This window comes from Schistocerca piceifrons, chromosome 1 (assembly GCF_021461385.2).
Source record: "Schistocerca piceifrons isolate TAMUIC-IGC-003096 chromosome 1, iqSchPice1.1, whole genome shotgun sequence".
NCBI lineage: Eukaryota > Metazoa > Arthropoda > Insecta > Orthoptera > Acrididae > Schistocerca > Schistocerca piceifrons.
Genome location: NC_060138.1, coordinates 1,131,543,925 through 1,131,569,025, shown reverse-complemented (window position 1 = coordinate 1,131,569,025; position 25,101 = coordinate 1,131,543,925).

Here is a 25,101-nt window from a genome sequence, read left to right as displayed (position 1 = left end):
CTGTACAAATATTCACTGAGACCATCATAAGATTTCAAAGTGGTGCAAATACTGGCAATTTGCTTTAAATGTTCAAAAATGGAAAACTGTGCACTTCACAAAACGAAAACAAAACATAGTATCCTTTGAATATAATACCAGTGAGTCACAGTTGAAATCTGTAAACTCATACAAATACTTGGGTGTAACACTTAGTAGTGACTGGAACTGGAATGATCACATAGGCTGCTCGTGAGTGAAGAAAGTGATAGACTTATTGGCAGAATTCGAGGGAAATGCAATCAGTCTACAAAGGAGATTGCTCACAAATCACTCGTGTAACTCATCCTAGAATACGAAGTGCTACCAAAACATCCGAAATTCGTTTTACCGGTCAAACCAGTGGCAGTACCACATTCCGCGGCTAGATGTCTAGAAGTACACGTCTTAGCTACTGCATCACAAAGTTGTGTCATCTTTGGCGCACGCAGTTGTGAGTTGTAGTGGTGCATGTCAGGACGTGTTTCAGTGCTTCTGCGAATTGGGAAATGGATAACGTGAATGACCAACAGATTTGCATCAAATTCTGTTTGAAGCTGAAAAAAACTGCAGCTGAAACCCACCGTATGCTGACAGAGGCATTTGATGAGAGTGCACTGCGTCAAGGAAGAACATTTAAGTGGTGCAAGCGCTTCAGGAAAGGCCCAGAATCTGTGGCATATGACAAACATTCTGGTCGACCGTCAACATATAAAGCACCAGAAATGATCATGCTATTCATGAAGACTGACGATGACGTTTGTTTTGTGGGGCGCTCAAATGCACGGTTATCAGCGCCCGTACAAATTCCCAACCTTTGCTCAGTCCAGTCTCGCCACTTTCATAAATGTTGATGAAATAATGAGGACAACACAAACACCTAGTCATCTCGAGGCAGGTGAAAATCCCTGACCCCGCCGGGAATCGAACCCAGGACACATGAAGACTGAAGGTAGACACTTCACAATGTTTGTAACAAACTTGGGCTGCCGTACAGCACATGTCAACGAATTCTAGACAATGAGATGAACATGAGACAAATTGCAGCGGCGTTTGTCCCTCATCTTCTCAGCATCGACCAACAAAACCTCAGGATTCAGACATGCTCTGGACTGCAACAAAGAGTTCAAGATGTCCAAATTCTTATCTAGAGTCATCACAGGTGATGAACCTTGGGTCTAGGGTTATGACAATGAAACGAAGCACCAGTCAGCGCAACAGAAAACGCGATCTTTTCCAATGCCGAAAAGAGCTCGACGAGTTCGCAGCAACATGAAGTTAATGCTGATCAGTTTTTCAACATTCAGGGACAAATGTATTAGGAGTTTGTTCCACTTCGTCACATTGTCAACAGACAGTTTTACTGTGTGGTTTCGAGATGAGTAAGAGAAAATATTCAGAACAAACGGTCAAAGTCCGGGAAAAAGAAATGGCTCTGAGCACTATGGGACTTAACATGTATGGTCGTCAGTCCCCTAGAACTTAGAAACACTTAAACCTAACTAACCTAAGGACAGCACACAACACCCAGTCATCACGAGGCAGAGAAAATCCCTGACCCCGCCGGGAATCGAACCCGGGAACCCGGGCGTGGAAAGCGAGAACGCTACCGCACGACCACGAGCTGCGGACTGGAAAAAGAAAGGTTGTTTGGTTCTTGTGGTAATGGTCCCTCACCCTCCCTACTCGCCAGACCTAGCCCCGAGCGACTTCTACCTGTTCCCAAAGATGGAAATCGCGTTGAAATGGCGACGTTTTGGTTCGATTAAAGACATCCAAGTGGAATCGCAACGGGTCCCGAACACCATTCAGCCTGCGGACTTCCAGGATCGCTTCCAAAAACCGGAACAACACTAGAATCACTGTATACGTGCCTGAGGGTGACTACTTTGAAGTTTATGGAGAACGTTAGGACGTAAGTATGGAGTTTTCTGAATTTTACGATGTAATTCTCGGATATTTTGGGTAGTATTTTGCATTACTCAAGGATGTTCATCTCATAGGAAATAGAGCTAGCAGGGGATATTGAACATACGCAAAGAAGGGCAGCACGAATGGTGACAGATTTGTTTCACTCACAGGAGTGTGTCACTGTGGTGTTGAAACAAGTGAACTAGGAGACTCGTGAAGATAGATGGAAACTATCCAAGAAAATCTATTAACAAAGTTTCAAGAACTGCTTTTAAATAATAACTCTAACAATATCCGCTCCCATAGGGATCACGAGGGTAAGATTAAATGAATTATGGCACACAAAGAGAGATTTAAATAATCATGTTTCCCACGTTCCATGCATGAATGGAACGGGAAAAGCCATAATAACTGGTCCAGTGGGACACATTCTCTGTCATACACTTCACAGTGGTTCGCAGAGTATAGACGTAGATGTAGCAGTAGAAATTAAATAAACAGTTGCAGAATCATTACATCCTCTGAACATGGCGAAAAATAATGTTGCGGTTAGATTAGATTTATATTAGATTCCATACTTTTTCCATAGATCATGAATACGACATTTCGTAATTATGTGGAACATGTCAGTTTAACAGCAGGTGTCTTTGTATGCCATAATTCAAGTTTTTTCTTGTAAAATTACTAATTCATATCTAAAAATAAATCAACTGAGTAGAAGAAGTTGTCATTCAGAAATTCTTTTAATTTGTTTTTACATGTTGGTCGGCTCTCTGTCAGACTTTTGATGCTATTTGCTGAGAGATCAAAGACTTTTTTGGCAACATAATTCACCTCTTTCTGTGCCAAAGTTAGGTTTAACCGAAAGTAGTGAAGATCGCCTTTTTCCTAGTGTTGTAGCTATGCACAGTGCTCTCGCTTTTGAATTGGGATGGGTTATTAATAACAAATATCATAAATGAACATATACTGGGTTGTCCATTGATAGTGACCAGGCCAAATGTCTCACGAAATAAGCATCAAACGAAAAAACCCCCAAGAACGAAACTCGTCTAGCTTGAAGGGGGAACCAGATGGCGCTATAGTTGGCCCGCTAGATGGCACTGCCATAGGTCAAACGGATATCAACTGCGTTTTTTAAAATAGGAACCCCCATTTTATTACATATTCGTGTAGTACGTAAAGAAATATGAATGTTTTAGTTGGACCACTTTTTTCACTTTGTGACAGATGGCGCTGTAATAGCCACAAACGTATAAGCACGTGGTATCAGGGTAACATTCCGCCAGTGCGGACGGTATTTGCTTCGTGATACATTACCCGTGTTAAAATAGACCGTTTACCAATTGGGGAAAAGGTCGATATCGTGTTGATGTAAGGCTATTGTGATCAAAATGCCCAACGGGCGTATACTATGTATGCTGCTCGGTATCCTGGACATCATCCAAGTGTCCGGAACGTTCGCCGGATAGTTACGTTAATTAAGGAAACAGGAAGTGTTCAGCCACATGTGAAACGTCAACCACGACCTGCAACAAATGATGATGCCCAAGTAGGTGCTTTAGCTGCCGTCGCGGCTAATCCGCACATCAGTAGCAGACAAATTGCGCGAGAATCGGGAATCTCAAAAACGTCGGTGTTGAAAATGCTACATCAACATCGATTGCACTCGTACCATATTTCTATGCACCAAGAATTGCATGGCGACGACTTTGAACGTCGTGTACAGTTCTGCCAGTGGGCACAAGAGAAATTACGGGACGATGACAGATTTTTTGCACGCGTTCTATTTACCGACGAAGCGTCATTCACTAACAGCGGTAACGTACACCGGCATAATATGCACTATTGGGCAACGGAAAATCCACGATGGCTGCGACAAGTGGAACATCAGCAACCTTGGCGGGTTAATGCATGGTGCGGCATTATGGGAGGAAGGATAATTGGCCCCCATTTTATCGATGGCAATCTAAATGGTGCAATGTATGCTGATTTCCTACGTAATGTTCTACCGATGTTACTACAAGATGTTTCACTGCATGACAGAATGGCGATGTACTTCCAACATGATGGATGTCCGGCACATAGCCCCCGTGCAGTTGAAACGATATTGAATAGCATATTTCATGACAGTTGGATTGGTCGTCGAAGCACCATACTGCCATGGTCCGCACGTTCACCGGATCTGACGTCTCCGGGTTTCTTTCTGTGGGGAAAGTTGGAGGATATATGCTATCGTGATCCACCGACAACGCCTGTCAACGTGCGTCAGCGCATTGTCAGCGCATGTGCGAACATTACGGAAGGCGAACTACTCGCTGTTGAGAGGAATGTCGTTATACGTATTGCCAAATGCATTGAGGTTGAAGTTGACGGACATCATTTTGAGCATTTATTGCATTAACGTGATATTTACAGGTAATCACGCTGTAACGGCATGCGTTCTCAGAAATGATAAGTTCACAAAGGTACATGAATCACATTGGAACAACCGAAATAAAATGTTCAAACGTACCTACGTTCTGTGTTTTAACTTAAAAAACCTACCTGTTATCAACTGTTTGTGAGCCATATGTTTGTGACTATTACAGCGCCATCTATCACAAAGTGAAAAAAGTGGCCAAACTAAAACATTAATATTTCTTTACGCACTACACGAATATGTAATAAAAAAATGGGGGTTCCTACTTAAAAAACCGCAGTTGATATCCGTTTGACCTACGGCAGCGCCATCTAGCGGGCCAACCATTGCGCCATCTGGTTTCCCCCTTCAAGCTAGACAAGTTTCGTTCTTCGTAGTTTTTTCGTTTGACGCTTATTTCGTGAGATATTTGGCCTGGTCACGATCAATGGACCACCCTGTATATTGTGAAGCTACTATGAATTTCCCTAGTCTCTTAAATAAATGTCTGCAAGATGATTTTGGCTGGGCTGCAGCTTTTATTCTGATTGCAGGCGTTGGGGCAATGAATGCTTTTTATGATGAATTACCTCAAAATATAATACCATACGAAAGCAGTGAATGAAAATAGGCATATTACGCTAATTTACTTACATATTCATCGCCACAATTTATGATAATGCAAATAGCATAAGTAGATGAAATGAAATGTTTGAGCAGTGAGTTTCTTCAACTCAATCTCTCATCAGTGCACACCCCAAATTCTATATTTTTTAATGTTATTGTGCCATTTACTGTGCAGAACTGTATCTACTCTGTTTTATCAAAATTTAATGGGAGTTCATTTGCAGAAAATGACTTAATAATTTTCTGAAAGACATAATTTACAATTTCCTCAGCTAATGGACATGATCACTATGCTCATATCATCAGCAAAAAGAATAGCTTTGCATCTTCGTTAATACAGAGTGGCAAGCCATTAATATAGATTAAGAACAATAAGAGATACAAGATTGAACCTTTTAGAACCTCATTGTTGATACCTCCCCAGTTTGAGGAATCTGCTGAACTTTGCACATTACATGAACTGTTTTCTTCAACCTTCAGTACTCTTCCAGTTAAATATGAATTAAACCATTTGTGCTCTCTCTCACTCATTCCACAACACTTAAGCTTATCTAGATGAATTCCATGATTTACACAATTAAAAGCTTCTGAGAGAGCACATAAAATCCCAGTTGGTGACATTTGGCTATTCAGAACATTTAATATTTGATCAGTGGAAGCACATACAGCACGTTCTGTTGAAAAGCGTTTCTGAAATCCAAATTACCATTTTGTTTGAACTTTAGTTTTACAGATATGTGAAGCTACTCTTGAATACATTGCTTTTCCAAGAATTTTGGAAAAAACTATCAGAAGTGAGATTGGGTGGTAGTTATGGGCGACAGACCTATCTCCCTTTTTGTGCAATGGTTTAACAATAGCATATTTAAATCTATCAGGAAAATGACCTGTTTCAGTGAGTTATTACTTATGTGGATGAGAATCCTACTTACCTGTTGGGAACAAGCTTTTAGTAATTGCATAGGTACATTTCTACTTAAGTAATGGTGGCAGTCACTATCAGTTTAGTTGAGGTTAAATTGTGTGTATACTGTTAAAATGTGCACTTGAGAAAAGTTTTGTTTCGATTTCATGTGTGAAATGAAGACTGCACAGAGTTTTGTTATATTGTAGTGCTAATAACATTAATAAACCGAAGAACATCTGGAAATACTTATCAGGTTAATAATCTACACAAAACAGTCATGACACAACTGCTTCAAACCCCAAAGACAAGTATTTATATAAATTTCATTTTATTCTATACTACAATGTTATTATCTCTCATTGGAATACTGTACCAATAAAATCACGATCTTAACATTTTCAAATTTCAGAAACTGTGTATGATTACTTGTACTTATAATTGGGTGGGAACATTAGACTAGTCATATGACCAAGCTAGCACCCATTAAAGCCCCAGACTATGGTTCATCTTGCCAGGTATGTAACTAAATTTGTTGTTGGACAGAGGATTTATTAGTAGGGAGGAGACAGCATATTATTTTGGATGAACAGTCATCGACAGAAGTAGAGGTAACTTCAGGTATGCCACAGGAAAGTGTATTGCGAAGATTTACTGAAATGGAGAAATGTTCGAGATTTTTGCCAATTATATGAGACTTGAATACAAATTCCAGGAGACAGTAAACAAGAATGAAGACACAATTAATAATATCGCAAACAATATTTCTAAATATCATTCATTTTTCATATATACTATTTTGACAGTTATAATAAGGTTTTGATAACAACACAGACATAAACTATTAGAGAGGCATTTATAACAGATACAGGCCCATACTGATTCAGTACAGCAAGGATCTACATTAACTTTCACGATCACATTTTTCTTGCTTTTCGTTTAGACATTTGCTGTTACATTTCAATGCTGATAGAATATGAATAAATTTTATGCATCAAGTCCTTGAGGTGCGTGCAGTGTCAGATTTTTTTTATGTCTCTATCGATCAAGCAGATTAGTGAACAGGCTGATACATCTCCATATCTCGTACCTATAACTTGTTATTTAGGAGTTTGACACTAACTTACGATTTTGTTTAAAGAATTAACATTTGTGATTAATAATTTGAGTATTTTGTTGGCCTTGACTTACCATGTCAGTTCATGCATAACTTTAGATTGATAACAACAATATAAAAGTGATTGGTACTTCAATGTTTTTCTTCAAGTGAAGATATTTTTTATCGTATAAAAACATATTAATCAAAATAAAACAAAGCTGGCATTATTGTATATGGCAGCTTATTGTTATGTACATAAAGATAGATAACAAACAATAACCTTTGAACTAATGCTGATGTATTTATCTGTGGGCAACAATAGTGCCTCCAGCGCTAACGACGTAAGTATGTGGCAGGAGCTGAGCATGCTGAAAGTGCTAACGTCGTATATATACATTTCGAGGCCATTTTAGTAAACACGCGCTGTAAAACACATTGTATATGTGGACAACTGACACACAAGTCCAGCTCTTTTCCACTACTTGCATGAAAAAAGAACGTATGCCATAGGTAGAATTCGCATCTACAGGAAAAGTACGCCAAAACTTGAAGGCAAACTGCACAGAGGTAAGATGGAATTTAGGTCAACAGACATTACAGTGGCTTTTAAGTGGCGTGACAAGAGTGGTGAATGGGTGTTGACGACATGCCTTACAGCTGCAATTAAATCAGCTATAAAAGTGGTCCATCAAACTAATGTTGCTACCAGAAAACAGGATGACAGCGGTCTTTGGGCCCAGTGGACAAACACGACATGCTAAATAGCTTAACAAAATGCGAAAAGTGTCATCCAGGTGGGTGCCACGAATGCTGACGGACGACCACATGGCTGCCCGTGTGGCATGTTGCCAAGCAATGTTGACGCGCAACGACAGCATGAATGGGACTTTCTTATCGTCGGTTGTGACAATGGATGAAATGTGGATGCCATTTTTCAATCCAGAATCAAAGCGCCAGTCAGCTCAATGGAAGCACACAGATTCACCGCCACCAAAAAAATTTCAGGTAACCGCCAGTGCTGAAAAAATGATGGTGTCCATGTTCTGGGACAGCGAGGGCGTAATCCTTACCCATTGCGTTCCAAAGGGCACTACGGTAACAGGTGCATCATACGAAAATGTTTTGGAGAACAAATTCCTTCCTGCACTGCAACAAAAACGTCCGGGAAGGGCTGTGCGTGTGCTGTTTCACTAAGACAACGCACCCGCACATCGAGCTAACGTTACGCAACAGTTTCTTCGTGATAACAACTTTGAAGTGATTCCTCATGCTCCCTACTCACCTGACCTGGCTCCTAGTGACTTTTGGCCTTTTCCAACAATGAAAGACACTCTCCGTGGCCACACATTCACCAGCCGTGCTGCTATTGCCTCAGCGATTTTCCAGTGGTCAAAACAGACTCCTAAAGAAGCCTTCGCCGCTGCCATGAAATCATGGCGTCAGCGTTGTGAAAAATGTGTACGTCTTCAGGGCGATTACGTCGAGAAGTAACGCCAGTTTCATCGATTTCGGGTGAGTAGTTAATTAGAAAAAAAAATCGGAGGCCTTAGAACTTGAATGCACCTCGTATAAGGAGGTGCATCATATGCAGTAAGAACAAAAGAAAAAAATACTAAAGGACTCCCATTACCACTGTAAATAACGTATGTGGGACTGTGTATTGTGACTTGTTTCGAAACATATCAAAGAAAAAATTGTGATATTTGCTTCTTTGTAATATTATCTAGTTTTAGGAAGTTCAACAATAAGGAACAAGCAAAATACAATTTATTTTAAGAACTTACAGGTGAGAATAAATACAAAAGATCCTTCGATTATGACTCCACCACGGCAGGCGTTGCCATGTGGAATGTCCCAACTGCACACAGATGTTCGGATAGTTACGGCGCTCTCGGCAGTGAAAGTGTTAGGAGAAATGAGAAAGAGGAATGCTAAAATATGTGAAAATAGAACAAGGGAGGATTTGTACAAAAGAAACTAAAAAGTTACACGAGACGACATACTATGCAAAATTTTCACATATTATTATTTGCTGAACAGTTGTTTATGTATAATAAGCTTAACTGTAAACTAGAAAACCAACAAAGAATTTTGTGAAACGTGTGCTAAAAGATTATAAACATGATGGCAAACTACAAAAATATGTCTCAGTCTCAGTTCAGCATTAGTTCATCAATCGTCAGTAAATGTCAGTCGGTCGTATCAGTAGTAAACTATATCATGCCTGCATTTCTGGCTCAGTACAGTTTATTTACTGTTTGACTATTTTTTGTAGTAAAGACAAAGACAGCAAAGAGGCATAAATGTTTTTATTTGCGTTCAAATCCCACGACTGGACGTCATCGCTTAGACGAGGTAAGTACGCTACAATAGTTTTCATTACAATGTGGTAGTCTGCAAATATTTAGTAATGCACTATAACAGTGTGTAGATCTGCTGAAGTTTGGACCCCTGCTGTTCATGATGTACATTAGTGGCGTGCATGACAATAGTAATCTCAGACATTTTGCAGGTGATGTAGTTATCCATGATGAGGTATTACCTGAAAATAATCTGTGGAAATATAGGCAGATCTCGATAAAATTTCAAAAGGTAGCAGAGACTGAAAACTTGCTTTAAACGTACAGAAATGTAAAAAGGTCCATTCACAAAAATAGTACACACATCAAAAAAAGTTTTGCATCACATCGGTTCCGAGAGTTCCGAAACCTGTACAGAAAATTGGAATAGAGATAAACGTAAACACCATTACTGCCCTTTTTATTGCTCATGAAAACCACACATTGCATGTTGTACCACCATACAGCGAGACCTTCAGAGGTGGTGGTCCAGATTGCTGCACACACCGATACCTATAACACCCAGTAGCACGTCCTCTCGCATTGACGCATGCCTGTATTCGTCGTGGCATACTATCCACAACTTCATCAAGGCACTGTTGCCCCAGATTGTTCCACTCCTCAACTGCGATTCGGCGTAGGTCCCTCAGAGTGGTTGGTGGGTCTCGTCGTCCATAAACAGTCCTTTTCAATTTTTCCGGGCATGTTTGATAGGGTTCATGTCTGGAGAACATGGTGGCCACTCTAGTCGAGCGATGTCGTTATCCTGAAGGATGCCATTCACAATATGTGCACGATGGGGAGCGCGAATTGTCGTCAATGAAGACGAATGCCTCGCCTACATGCCGCCGATATGGTTGCACTATCAGTCGGAGGATGGCATTCAGGTATCGTATAGCCGTTACGGCGCCTTCCATGACCACCAGCGGCGTACGTCGCCTCACATAATACCACGCCAAAACAGCATGGAACCTCCACCTTGTTGCACTCGCTGGACAGTGTGTTTAAGGCTTTCAGCGTGACCGAGTTGCTTTCAAACACGTCTCCGACGATTGTCTGGTTGAAAGCATATGCGACACTCATCAGTGAAGAGAATGTGATGCCAGTCCTGAGTGGTCCATTTGGCTTGTTGATGGGCCCATCTGTACTGTGCTGCATGGTATTGTGCTTGCAAAGATGGACCTCGCCATGGACATTGGGAGTGAAGTTGCGCTGCATGGAGCATATTGCACACAGTTTGAGTCGTAACACGACGTCCTGTGGCTGCACGAAAAGCATTATTCAACATGGTGGCGTTGCTGTCAGGGTTCCTCCGAGTCATAATCCGTAGGTAGCGGTCATGCACTGCAGTAGTAGCCCTAGGCCGGCTTGTGCGAGGCATGTCATCGACAGTTCCTATCTCTCTGCATCTCCTCCATGTCCAAACAACATCGCTTAGGTTCACTCTGACTGGACACTTCCCTTGTTGAGAGCCCTTCCTGGAACAAAGTAACAATGCGGACGCGATCGAACCGCGGTGTTGACCGTCTAGGCATGGTTGAACTACAGACAACACGAGCCGTGTACCTCCTTCCTGGTGAAATGACTGGAACTGATCGGCTGTCGGACCCCCTCCATCTGATAGGCGCTGCTCATGCATGATTATTTACATCTTTGAGCGGGTTTAGTGACATATCTGAACAGTCAAAGGGACTACTGTGCCTGTGATACAATATCCACAGTCAACGTCTATCTTTAGGAGTTCTGAACCAGGGTGATGTAAAACTTTTTTTGGTGTGTGTGTAGTATCCTATGAATACATCATCAGTGACTCACAGGTGGAATCAGTCAACTCAACCCCCCCCCCCCAAAAAAAAAGACCTGGCTGTGACAAACTGCAGGGATGTGAAATGGAATGATCAGTCTAAGTGGCAGGGCACAGACTTCAGATAATTGGTGGGACGCTGGGAAAATTCAGTCAGTCGACAAACCACACTTCCTGTATACCACTGGAAGGTACATTTCTATCGTAGAATCTTTCTCGAGAGTGCGGTACCTATATCAAACAGGACTTTGAGGAGATATTGAATGTAACACAACATATATGGTTTTCTCTGCCAATTGCGGATGACAAAAAATTGTAATTTGTTGAGGGGGCATCGTGGAATATTCCCGTTTCAGTCCCTATAGTTTCGTGAAATGCCAAGAGGTGGTGGGCTATACGTCTGTAATGGAGGTGTGTTCAAAACAGAAGTTGTCCCCGAGTTTCTTTTGGCGGAAAACCATGCACTGCAGATTTTTATAAGCGCTTGGAAAATTTCTACAGAGACCTGGCAGTGTACAAAAGCACGGTGAGTCGTTGGTTAAAGCGTATCTCATCACCGCAACAAGATTACACTAACCTGTCCGATTTCTCCCGTACCAGCCAGCCGCACACAGCTGTGACTCCTGCAAGCCTCAGACACCTGAGAGCAGCTCGCAAAACTTCATTGGACCATTCTCCCTCATCCACCATACATCTACGAACTTCCACCTGTTTGCCCCAAAGAAAGATGCATTGCGTAGGAAGCAGTAGATGATAGGGAGTTTATTAATGCAGCAAGAGGTTGACTGTGACATCGACCCATAGAGTGGTACCATGTGGACACACAGGCCCTCCCAGTAAGATAGTGTAAGGTCACTGCATTGAATGGAAATTATGTTGAAAAATAGGTTTTTAGCCAAAAAATGGGGAATAATACGATGTGGTCATCTACAAATAAGAACAGCTTCCAAATAAGCTATGCATCCCCATTCACGTTACTGAATGAGGTTTTATATTCTGTTGTAAAAACCTGGAACACAGTATTAGCAGACATCACACAGCAAGTTGAAAATCCCCAGTTGTTCGAAAAACGAAGTAAAACAGTACCTCATCACCCACTCCTACAATTTAACAGAATAGTTGGATTTAGCAATGCAAATTGAACAGTTTCACATAACTCTGACATTTATGACAACACATGTTGATGCTGTGTATATAAAGTCAGCTGACAGCAGTTGAGCAGTGTAGGAGGAGGAGCAGTGGCATTTAGTATACTCTATAGAACTAGCCCGTAGTTAATAAACGATCTGATTCATTCCACGTGAATGAGGATCTCCTTTATGACAGCATTATGGCACATGTATGAATGAAATGTATTCAGTTTATGGGAATTCCAACTAGAAATGCTTGCAGGAAGAATCAGGATGTCAGTAAATGCAATAAACACACACTTTGTTACTAAACACAGACATACAAAGAAACACGTGCATATGATACAATTGTTCAAAATGAACTGAATGAGTCGAAGTATTCTCCCTGCGGAAGACAAAACTCGCTACCAAAAGTCTTGCTTTTTACCATTTCAGATCATCGATTGTGAGGTCCCCCAAGAGTTTTTGTGATATTTGATGGAATAGTGTTGTATGTGAGATTTTATTTCTGTCTTTCAGCATTGCATATGAATGGTTTTTCTTTGGTGCTTGCCGAGGTGACCATAATTTCTTTGGACAAAAGTGGGATTTCACAACTTTTCTTGTCCAAAAAGGGGGACATTCTCATTAAATGCCACTTTTAATTCCAACATTTCCTCTTCCTCTGGAAATGTAGCCTTTACTGATCTATTACAATTACAGAAAAGTGGGTGATTTATTCACGAGAAAGAGCTTCAAAAATTGAGCAAGTCAGCAACATGATGGTCCACCAATGGCTCTTATGCAACAGTTATTTGGCTTGGCTTTAATGGACAGAGTTGTAGGATGCCCTGAGGGATATTGCACCAAATTCTGTCCATCTGGTGAGGTAGATGGTCAAAATCGCGAGGTGTTGGGAGGACCTGTTCATAATGCTCCAAACGTTCTAAATTGGGGAGAGGTGCAGCGACCTGGCTGGCCAAGGTACTGTTTGGCAAGCCCAAATATAAGCAATAGGAACTCTCGCAGTGTGTGAGTGGGCATTATCCTGTTGAACTGTATGGCCATGACGGCTTGCCATGAAAAGCAACAAAACTAGCGTAGAATATCATCAATGTATCGCTGTCCAGTAAGGGTGCTGCAGATGACAACAAAAGGGGTCCTGCTATGAAAAGAAATGGCACCCTAGCCCATCATTCCTGGCTGTGAGGCCGTATGGTGGGCGACAGTCAGGTTGGTATCCCACTGTTTTCTGGGGCATCTCCAGATGAATCTTCAGCTGCAGATTTCATTGACTGGAGTAGAATTATCTTCAGTGACGAGTTCCACTTTAAACTAAGCTCCGATGACCAGTGAAAACGAGTTTTGAGATATCCCTGATAGCAGTGCCACACCAAAAAATTGTTGCCCATCATGCGGTCCAATATCCAGGAATGATGGTCTGAAGCACCATTTCTTTTCATGGCAGGGTCCCTTTGGTTGTCATCCACAGTACCATTACAGAACAGCGGTATGTTGACAATATTCTACTCCCCATTTGTTATCCTTCATGACAAGCTATCCTGTCCTTACATTTCAGCAAAATAATGCCCTTCCACACATGGCGAGACTTTCTACTGTTTGTCTTCTTGCTCGCCAGACTCTTACTTTGGCCAGCAAGGTCACTGGATCTCTCCCCAACTGAGAACGTTTGGAGCATTGTGGGAAGAGCCTTGCAATCATCTCAAGATTTTGACAATGTAACATGCCAATTTGACAGAATTTGGCATGATATTCTCAAAATGCTATCCAAAAACTCTGTCAGTCAATGCCAAGCCAAATAACAGCAGGCTGCGTAAGGGCCAGAGGTGGACCAATGCAGTACTGACATTCTCAGTTTGTGAAGCTCTTTCTCTTTTTCTGATATTGTGACCACATTTTGTCTGTATATGTACAACAGATCTACCAATATCCATTCCATTCAGATAACACTTTCGTGGTAGCAGTAGTAGTGTGGTGGTGGTGGTGGTGGTGGTGGTGGTGGTGGTAGTAGTAGTAGTAGTAGTAGTAGTAACTTTATTCATCCATAGATCTCTTTTTGTAAGGATATAGGAAATGTCAAAGTACTTACAAATTTAGAACAATTTACAATAAGCTAATTCGTATATACATATATTTACAGATTTCTAGTTAGAGACAATGATTCGATTTACTCCTAGTATACAATACGTTTCTTAAAATAACTTATTAAATAATATAATTCCACACCGTTCACTCGTATCTCACTATCAGTCACTCCACATGCACTACAAACATTGTTTCGTAACACTTCACTCATTTTACACACACACACACACACACACACACACACACACACACACACACACACACACACACACACTTTATATATAATCTTTTTGCCTTACATTGTACTAAGAAATGTAACATTCATTGTACAGAATGTGGAAAGACATACAGTAATGATCACGACAGAAAAAGTTTTGAATGATCACAAGGAGTTTGTGTTCTTGTGGAGTCCATACTGCAATTATATTTCTTTGGAGATGAAATTTCATTCAACTTATGTGTGCCCAATAGCTGTGAATAGAAATCGATACTATTTACTGAAGTTCAAACAGTTCAGTAAAATACATAAAACACTCCTCACTATAAACCTATTCTTCTCATCCACCTACTGCGATGATAGTAAGCTGAAAACTTTTTTAACATTTGCATTGTGAACAGGGAGTGAAAAGAAATAATGTGCTATGTTAACCTGCAAGAGCTGTAAAACCTAGTGTGTTCACTGTCTGTTTCCTCTTGTTTTACAAATGACGCACTATTCTATCAAATAAGACGGTATCTATTACTGGAATACCCTTTTCGTTTAATGACATTGAAATATTTTCAACTGCTGATCATTCTGGGTTTCTGTGACCAGCGTCCAAGAAAATATAGAAAACCAATACTCCATGTAACCAAAAGGATAAGTAGTCTACTGAGCCATCATAAAATACTGATACACGAAATTGATGCTGACACCAATGTCAAACAAAAGCAAAGAAAAACGAGCATTCAATGATTATAGCACTTAGTCTACTTACATATTAGGGGTACCAACTAGAACTGTTGATATTTCTAAAAATATTGGGAATCCATACATTAATATTTAAAAACGTATCATTATCGACCCTCGATATATCGAAAAAAGTATAGATATATCAAAGAAAAGAACATCGACCTAATGGCCTATTAAAGTATCGGCTGTATATTGAAATATACTGTCGGTTTTAGATCTGTATATTTAAGCATTGATTTGTTATTAAATAATTTGTACATCAAGAAGCTAGCTAGCTACCTGTTTTTCTTCTTTAACAAAAGAACTGAAAGAAGAACGATGCAAGTTCAGGCTTGGCGATAATCACTTTGCTAACAAATGTAACTGCATGTAGATGGCACAATAAAAGGGATCCGATGGGTTCATCTTTCGGTTTCGTCACATATCGGATTTGTCTGGAACACTTCATGCCGGCTTCCCTCTTTTTCCGTTCCTGTAAAAGCCAGCGGCATAGCAGTTTCAGTGTGAAATTAAACGTTGCAGTATCTGTTGGTAGCGCCGAGCGCCCATTACGTCAGCACACCCCTTACACGTCTCTGCCCGTCGCAAAAACCAATCTTATGATTTAGATTACGGTAATCTTTTTCAGCAACAGTTTTTGAGGAACGTTGATGTGAAGAAATAGCACGCTAGTTGCGTCAAAAATTGTTTTTATTTTTTAACGCAACTGGTGTGCTATTTCTCCACATCAGAAATCTTGTTATTTCATTCACCCCCTCCCCCAGTGGAACCGGACTTCTCCTTCGTGCCATCTACACTTGCTTTATGAAGTCAAAGAGAAAGAGCGGACATGATAGGAGCTCAAAAATTAGTAAGACTCCCTCACACAGTGGAAGTAAAATTATGTTCTACTACAATCTCATATATTTAACGAAAATTGTGAAAAAATTATAATACAAAATAAAAATACCGGCACTCGATACAGCCACTTTGATATATCGGGTAAAGAAATATCGCCTTTATATATATCAATGTTTTTTGGAAAAAATATTTGTATCTCAGTATACCGATATTTCATCAACAGCCCAAATACCAACATAAGGAATATCAGTTTCGATTATGAGTTTATAAAACTGACAGAGAATATCTTAACCAGTTTAGAAATGCTTCAAAACAATCCTTTGACAAATTGCTAGTTTTTTAGAAAATCAGGACAAATTTTTGATGCTCAAAAATGTGACAAACCCCTTAATCAGATAGTATTGTCATCATGTATATGCAAGAACTCGAAGTGTGAAATGATGCCAAAAAGAACAAGATTTTTCCACTGAAACATTTAGAAGCATACAATATCTGTTATCGAGTACTAATAGTTTCCCTACAGTAGTGCAGTTTACATAAAATCATACAAGGTTTGCCTCAGTTTCATAGAAATAAAATAATATGTTGTTCAAAGGAACACTATTGCACATATGGTATCTGTTTTTCTTATAATGTGTGGGCTACTGGAGTGTCTGAATTGAGTACATGCATTTGCCTTCATCCAAGAAAATGGATGCCATCTTTTTTTGGCTGACTTCAGGGTGTGGAAGTTCTTTGGCCACGGGGACCTGCTGTGGCACCATTCTTTTTATTGTTCCTTGGTTTCTGGGTTCTAAATGTGAAGCCAAATTTCATCCTCAGTCTCTAACCTCGCCAAAAATGTCTTGATAGCTTCAAAATGGTACAAAATGACTCCCGACATGTCAACACTTTCCTTACACTGATCACAGTTTGCTGAAAACTTGCACTTGTCCAGGATTGAGGTGATAGTGAAACCAACAGGCTCCTGGGAGGTGTCCTTACACTGATCACAGTTCTAATATTTTGCCGCCCTTTTTGCTGAAAACTTGCACTTGTCCAGGATTGAGGTGATAGTGAAACCAACAGGCTCCTGGGAGGTGTCCAGTACACATTATCGAAAATGCGTTGGTATGCGAAGTGTGTGCTAAAACATATTTCCAGATCTGAACCCTATTTATACACCAGCATCTGTCGGATATTTGTTAGTCCCAAAGAATTAGCTGATGGACAGCATCAGATGTTGTAGGGTCTATTGCAGTGTCAGGGCGACCACTGAGGGGGGTGGGGGGGGGGGGCCTTGTCTTCATCAGTGGAATGGCCCATCTTGAAACAAGACTTCAAAGTAGCAAGCACTCTCGTCTCTCAGTGTTTGTGACACCTCAGTGTGAATGTCCTTTGTGAGCTTTCCCTGGAGAAACAAAAGTATCATGATACTCCACTGATGAGAAACTTGCGTGTGACTCTGCCATCTCAGTTATCACCTGCAACAGAAAATACTATACAAATACTGAACTGCTGGTAGTTACACAGTTACATATTAAGATTTCAAACTTTCAATTAAGTCTCCCCTTTTTTTAAATTTCAACTATAAGGCATAAAAGCTACGTACTTTTCAGCAACCTCTCGTAAGAACTTCTTAAATAACTTGATTTCATCATGAGCTTATAATCTTATTCTATGTGAATGACATTGGATTTTTTTTCGTGTGGTCAAGTGTCACATATTTGTTGAAAAGATGAAAAACCTGTGGTTTCTTAAGTTCAGTTGCGTTATTTACAGAGTTTATCTTTTGTTCTAAATGTGCAGCATATCAGGATTTACTTACATTGCTGAGGAGGGAGTCCTTCAAAGCATTCTTTGATTGTTGTTATGAAACTGACTAGTCTACTCATAAAGCAGCTTCCTCATTAATCACATTGTCCGACCCTGGTAGCTGAGTGGTCAGCGCGACGTAATGTCATACCCAACGGCCCGGGTTCGATTCCCGGCTGGGTCGGAGATTTTCTCTGCTCGGGGACTGGGTGTTGTGTTGTCCTTCTCATCATCATTTAATCCCCATCGACACGCAAGATGCCGAAGTGGGGTCAAATCGGAAAACTCTGCACCAGGCGGACGGCCTACCCGACGGGAGGCCCTAGCCACACGGCATTAATCACATTAATATGCCTCGGTTTTGGTACAGATGACAGGACTTTTTAAAACTGCGAATAATTTTCTAGTGCATGTTGTCATTATTAAACCTCACAGTACTAAGGGGGTATACTTTATACAGACTGATTCAAAAAGAATACCACAACTTTAGGAATTTAAAACTCTGCAACGACAAAAGGCAGAGCTAAGCACTATCTGTCGGCGAATTAAGGGAGCTATAAAGTTTCATTTAGTTGTACATTTGTTCGCTTGAGGCGCTGTTGACTAGGCGTCAGCGTCAGTTGATGCTAAGATGGCGACCGCTCAACAGAAAGCTTTTTGTGTTATTGAGTACGGCAGAAGTGAATCGACGACAGTTGTTCAGCGTGCATTTCGAACGAAGTATGGTGTTAAACCTCCTGATAGGTGGTGTATTAAACGTTGGTATAAACAGTTTACAGAGAATGGGTGTTTGTGCAAAAGGAAAAGTTCTGGATGGCAGAGAACGAGTGATGAAAATGTAGCACGCATCCAGCCAAGCATTTGTTCGCAGTCCAGGAAAATCGACTCGCAGAGCTAGCAGAGAGCTGCAAATTCCACAATCAACTGTATGGAGAGTCCTACGAAAAAGGTTAGTTATGAAACCTTATCGTCTGAAATTGGTTCAAGCACTGTCTGCAGCTGATAAGATTAAAAAAATCGATTTCTGTGATCTTACCCCCTGCGATTTTTTCTTATGGGGGTATGTTAAGGATATGGTGTTTCGGCCACCTCTCCCAGCCACCATTGATGATTTGAAACGAGAAATAACAGCAGCCATTCAAATTGTTACGCCTGATATGCTACAGAGAGTGTGGAACGAGTTGGAGTATCGGGTTGATATTGCTCGTGTGTCTGGAGGGGGCCATATTGAACATCTCTGAACTTGTTTTTGAGTGAAAAAAAACCTTTTTAAATACTCTTTGTAATGATGTATAACAGAAGGTTATATTATGTTTCTTTCATTAAATACACATTTTTAAAGTTGTGGTATTCTTTTTGAATCACCCTGTATTTTAAAATTTTGAGAAAAAATTTATTAACTTAATCAGTTCTCTTACCAGATTCTGTAAATGTTTTATATTTTTCAGTAGAACATAACCCAAAAATTTAGGTCTTAGTAGTAGATGTCCCCAATGTCTGTCAAATTCAAGATTTTCAGGTTCAGGACCTTGCTCACACATTAGTATCCAAAAGTATGTTGTGTGTAAAGGGTAACAACAATTAACGAAATCTGCGTTTTAACATTATTTTTGTGATGGTCATAAAGTTCTCCCAATGAGATAGTACTCATTATTGAAAATGCACTGGTATGCGAAGTGTGTGCTAAAGCATATTTTCAGGATTGTACCCTATTTATACACCAGCAACTTTTTAAAAAAGTATGTTGTTAATATCAGTTACCACCAATTAATGAATTTGGATTTTTAAAAACTTTTCTTAGGGTTGGCATAAAGCACTGATTGTGTAGAGGAAGGTGTTGAAATTGAGTGACTGTAGGAGGATACGAGAGGACTTAGACAAAATTTCTAGTTGGTTTGATGACTGACAGCTAACAATAAATGCAGAAAAAATGTTAGTTAATGTGGGTGAGTATAAAAAACAAACCCATAATGTTCAGAGACAGCATTATTAGTGCTTTGCTTAATCACAGTCGCATCATTTAAATATCTGAGCATAACACTGGACACTGATATACAATGGAACAAGCATGTAAGGATTGTGGCAGAGGAGTCAAATGGTTGACAATAGCTTATTGGGAAATTTTACGAAAATGTAGTTCATCTGTAAAAGAGACTGCATATAGGACACTACTGTGACCCATTCTTGAATACTGCTTGAGTACTTGGGATCTGCACCTGGTCAATAAAAGAAGACACTGAAGTAATTCAGAGGCAGGTTGCTACATTTGTTAGTGGTATGTTTGAACAATATGCAAGTGTTACAGAGATGCTTTAGGAACGTCTGGTGGGAAGGCAACATTATTTTTGAGAAACTCTATTGAGAAAATTTAGAGAACTGGTATTTGAAGGTGACTGCAGAACAATTCTGTTGCCTTCAACATACAATGCACTTAACGACCATGAGTATGAGATACGAGAAATTAGGGCTCATACTAAGGCATATAGACAATCAGTTGTTTTTCCCTGATTGTACTTGCGAGAGGAACAGAAGAGGAAATGACTAGTAGTATGCGGTAGTCTGCAACACGCACTGTAGACGGCACTCTCCACAAGCACCATATGGTGGCGTTCAGAGTATGTAATTATGTGTAGTTTAACAAACACAAATGTTATTTAATAAATTTGTATCTAACAATGGAAACTCCAGGTTGGAACGACAACAATATAAAGGAAAGATATATTGCTACTCACTGTAAAGATGAAATGCCGAGTTGCAGAAAGGCACAACGAAAGATAGTTACACATTAGCTTTTGGCCAAAGCCTTCTTCAGAAAGGGAAAAACACACATTCATTCACACGAGCAAGCACTTCTCACATACACATGACAGCCATCTCCGGCAGGTCAAATTTGAACCCAACTGTTGCATAGAACAGAAGCAGCAATCTGGAAGAGGCGGGGTGGGGGGGGGGGGTATAGTAAGGTATTGGTAGGGGGGAGAGAAGAGCGCTGTCTGGCTTAGAATGCGGACAGGCACAGCATTGGGAGATTGTGGGACAGAGTGATGGGGCAGGGAGATGGAGAAGTGGAGGGGGCGCAAAAAAGTGTGAAGTGGGGAAGGGAAAGACAGGTGGACGGATTTGCAGAGTGAGGCACAAGAAGGGGGTGAGGGGACAAGAACAGGGAAGAGTTGATAGGTCAGAAGGAGCGGAAACTGTCGAGTGGAGGGTGTGAAAACATTAGGTTACCATAGGTTGAGATGAGATATTTTGGGAGCGAAGAATGTGTTGCAAGGATAGCTCCCATCCGCACAGTTTAGAAAAACTGGTGGCAGGCAGGATGATCCAGATGCCCCAGATAATGAAGCAGCCATTGAAATCAAGTATGTTATATTCAGCTGTATGTTGTGCCACAGGGTGGTGTACTTTGCTGTTGGCAGTGGCCATCCATCCTGGTTGACAGCTGTTAGTCGTACCAATATAAAAAGCTATGCAATGATAGAGCAAAGTTGGGATATGATATGGGTTCTTTCACAGGTGGTCAGTTGGCAGTCCAATCCCTGCATGCTTCCACTGTGCATGACAGTTGCATTTTGGTCGGAGTTGCTGGAGATGGTGGTTTAACTTGTGATCCTCGATCTAACTGATCCCCCTTCTCCCTCTCTTCCCTTATCCCAACACATGCATACTCCCATACCACGTGTTCCTTTTCTCCCACGTGACTGTAGGTTTTTAATGTATTGGTATACATCAATACATTATTTTTAAATAGTTCCACGCGTTTTGCATATTTTTACATATTTGTGCATATTTTTACATATCTTTGCATGTTTTACGAGTTTGAGTGCCTTTTCTGTTATCTAACTTCCCTTCCAATCGTGTGACACCTTGATTTGCCTATTTATTCATCATTCCCGTTTCCCCTACATCATCCCTGCCACAATGGACCCTTGTTCCATCTTCCTGTACCAGTTCAGAAAAGTACCCATTTCCCAGGCTAAAACCCAGGCCCATATCCTGTTTCTTAAATGCTGCCTAAACCATGGAATCCCCCTACACAACGGCCTAACCATAAAAATATGTTTCTTTGGACCCCACCCTTCTTTCACAACGATCTCCACCTTTTCGGACTCAGCCAGTCCCTGGACCTCACAAATGTGGTACTGCAAAAACACATCTCCATGGCACAGGCATCCCAGAATCACCTCTGCTCCCTCCCAAAGATACTGTTACTGTACAGTCTCTGCTAGATACATCACATCTCTCAAATTTCATCCCTTGTTCTCTATCACCTGGAGGTGCATTCGAGACACCACTTCCACAAGTTATCCAACCTGCTGATATCCTACTGCCACCTAGGGGCGCCACATTCAAAACCCTATACTACCCACAGTGTTCCTCGTTTTCAACCCCTCATTGCACCCAGATCCTGCCTAGCTGACCTTTTCAGCTTGCCACATCCCCCAAAACTCCCTACCATCTCTCCACCAAATCCATAGCAAAAACATTCCCTTAACACTGTTATTAACGTTTCTATAAAAACCCTCAGATCTACAGTAGTTTCAGTTCTATCCAAAGGCCTCACCTTTATCCCTACATCCAAATTTAACCAAGTTGGACTTGTCAATGATCTTCTCTCCTCCTCCCAATCACCGCAGTGGAAACATTTCTTTGCCACCAATCCCTCCAACTTAAATCCAACATTGAACCCTGACTCTTCCAGATCGTACTACCATCCAACAGTGATCCTCTCCTCCCCCCTCCCATATAAAAACTCCATGTTCACCTTCCAGAAATTCCTTACTTCCAAGCTGGCCTAACCATCTTTCCCCACCTCCCTTACTCAGAACACCAACATTTCAGCAGAGGAAAAGTCAGCATACACAACCTCAAAACAAATCCTGAGCCAAAAATCCTACTTACAGACAAGGATTCCACCACTGTTGTTATGAATCACGCCGACTGCCTGGCGGAAGGACTCTGCCAGTTGCATGACCCCTCAACCTATAAACTTTTCTAGAGGGATCCAATACTTAAGTCCAATACAACCTCCAATTCCTGCTTAAGGTCTTACGCCCTTCCCAGAACCTCTCCTCTGAACTCATTTCCCCCCTTAACCTCTATGACACCCCACACATCCACTACCTACATGCTCACCAAATTCCACAAACCAACAACCCTGCATGCCCCAACTGTGGATGGTTATTGTGTCCCCCCATTGAAAGAATTTCAGCTATCGTTGACCAACACCTCCAATCAGTTGCTTGTAATATCGCCTCCCACGTCAATGACATGAAGCATTTCCTTCACAGACTATGCACCATCCCCACCCCTTTACCTCCTGGATACCTACTGTGACGTCCCCTCTCCGCCGCGTGCTGTCGACGCCGTGGAGCTGTTACTGCTACAGCTCAGTCGGTGGAGTCGAGACGCGATGATGGATGTCTCCGTCAGTTAACGAGAGAGATCTGAAAAAGCTCTTCATAAATCGTTCCTCGCGTAATGATTAAAGTTTGATTGCGAGTCCGCACAGTTTCCTTATTAATGCGAACTCTCATTGTCTCTTATGGTTTGAAGTTGAATTATTATTTGCCCAGTTAACACTTTAGTGCAGTAATTGATGAATCTTCTCTCATGTGCATCGTCCACATCACCAAAAGCGAGGAAAAAGTTCAATTCCAGATAGTATTGGTCGTTGTTTGTTCGTTGCTAAGTAAAATTGTTAACTCTATATGACTTGAGATCCACATATACTCTCTAACAATGTCTTAATTATCTTGCGTCGTAATATTATGCATATACAAACCTTCCTTGTCACAACTAACAGACCATGAATTTACTTCACTATTCATTAACTTTTGATGTGCACTTGCTAAATATTCATAGAATGATGGAGGTGACACGTTGAATTTCCACTTTTGTTGAACAATTTTATTGTTCCTTTTCGTTAAATACTTTATAAACATTACTCCACACGCACACGCGGTTAATTAGCACTGACAGTTCTGTTAGTTTCAAGTATCGTGACAATTACGACAGCTTTAACCCTCGGCGTAATTGCATCTTCTTCATGTATTCGTGTCAATGTCTCCTACTCGAGACTAAACGTGTATTAAAGTCTTTTTCAACTTTGTCCATTCCTTTCTATAAGTTCACTTACATAAATGTTGAGTCCAGTCTTGCCTATTTCCGTTAATAAAGTCCAACAACTCGGTATACACAGTTAGCATACTACCTCGGTTCAAGTCTCTAGTCTGAATATCAGTTCACAAAATCCGTATGTCTCTGTCACGCAACAACGACTCTTGAAAGTAAAACAATCTCATCGCGCTCTGTTCACTCAACTATGGCAAGAGCTGCTCTCGTATGCTTGATAGCACGATAGCTAGCAAGCGACTTTTTCCGTGAATGAGTATTGTAGACGCATTGCATTTCTTCGTTGTGTTTACAACTCTTCAAGATAAAGGTTATCTCTGACCGACATTTCTTTGGACTTAACTTTCATGGTATTAATTTGCAATTATTACTTAGATGTTTGGCAAATAACTTAAGATGACGTTTCTTTCTTCTTCCTTTCTACCAAAACACACTCTGTAATGCTTAATGTTGGTGTTTATCAAGACATTCTGGTGTTATATCATCGGCAAAGTTGTTGTATCTATCAGGATAACTTTTCCCTACTTTACATCATGATGGTCTTTCCTAATTGGGTTTTGGGGCTCATTAGGGTGTTACACTACTCATCATTGTTGATGCCACTTCCCTATACATCAACATCCTTCACACCCATGGTCTTTCCACTATTGTGAAGACTCAAAACCCACTGCCTCGCCCTTCTTAATGATATACTAACTGTATCGTTACTTCTCATTTGAAGGGAAGATATACACACAAATGTGTATCACAACCATTTGGACCTGCATGACACCCTAGTATACCAATGCATTTATGGGCCATCTACAGCAGACCTTCCCAGCCTCCCAAAAAAGCCAGGCTCGGTTCATTGATGGTATCTTCCCACGCACTACAAATCCTCCCACAACACCCAAGAATTAGCCACAAATAGGAGCCCTCTTTGTCACCCAGTACCATCCCAGACACGAAGAACTAAACCACATTCTTTATCAGGGCTTACAGGAAGAACTAAACCACATTCTTCATCAGGGCTTTAAATACCTATCATCATATCCTGAATTGAGACACATCCTATCCAAGATC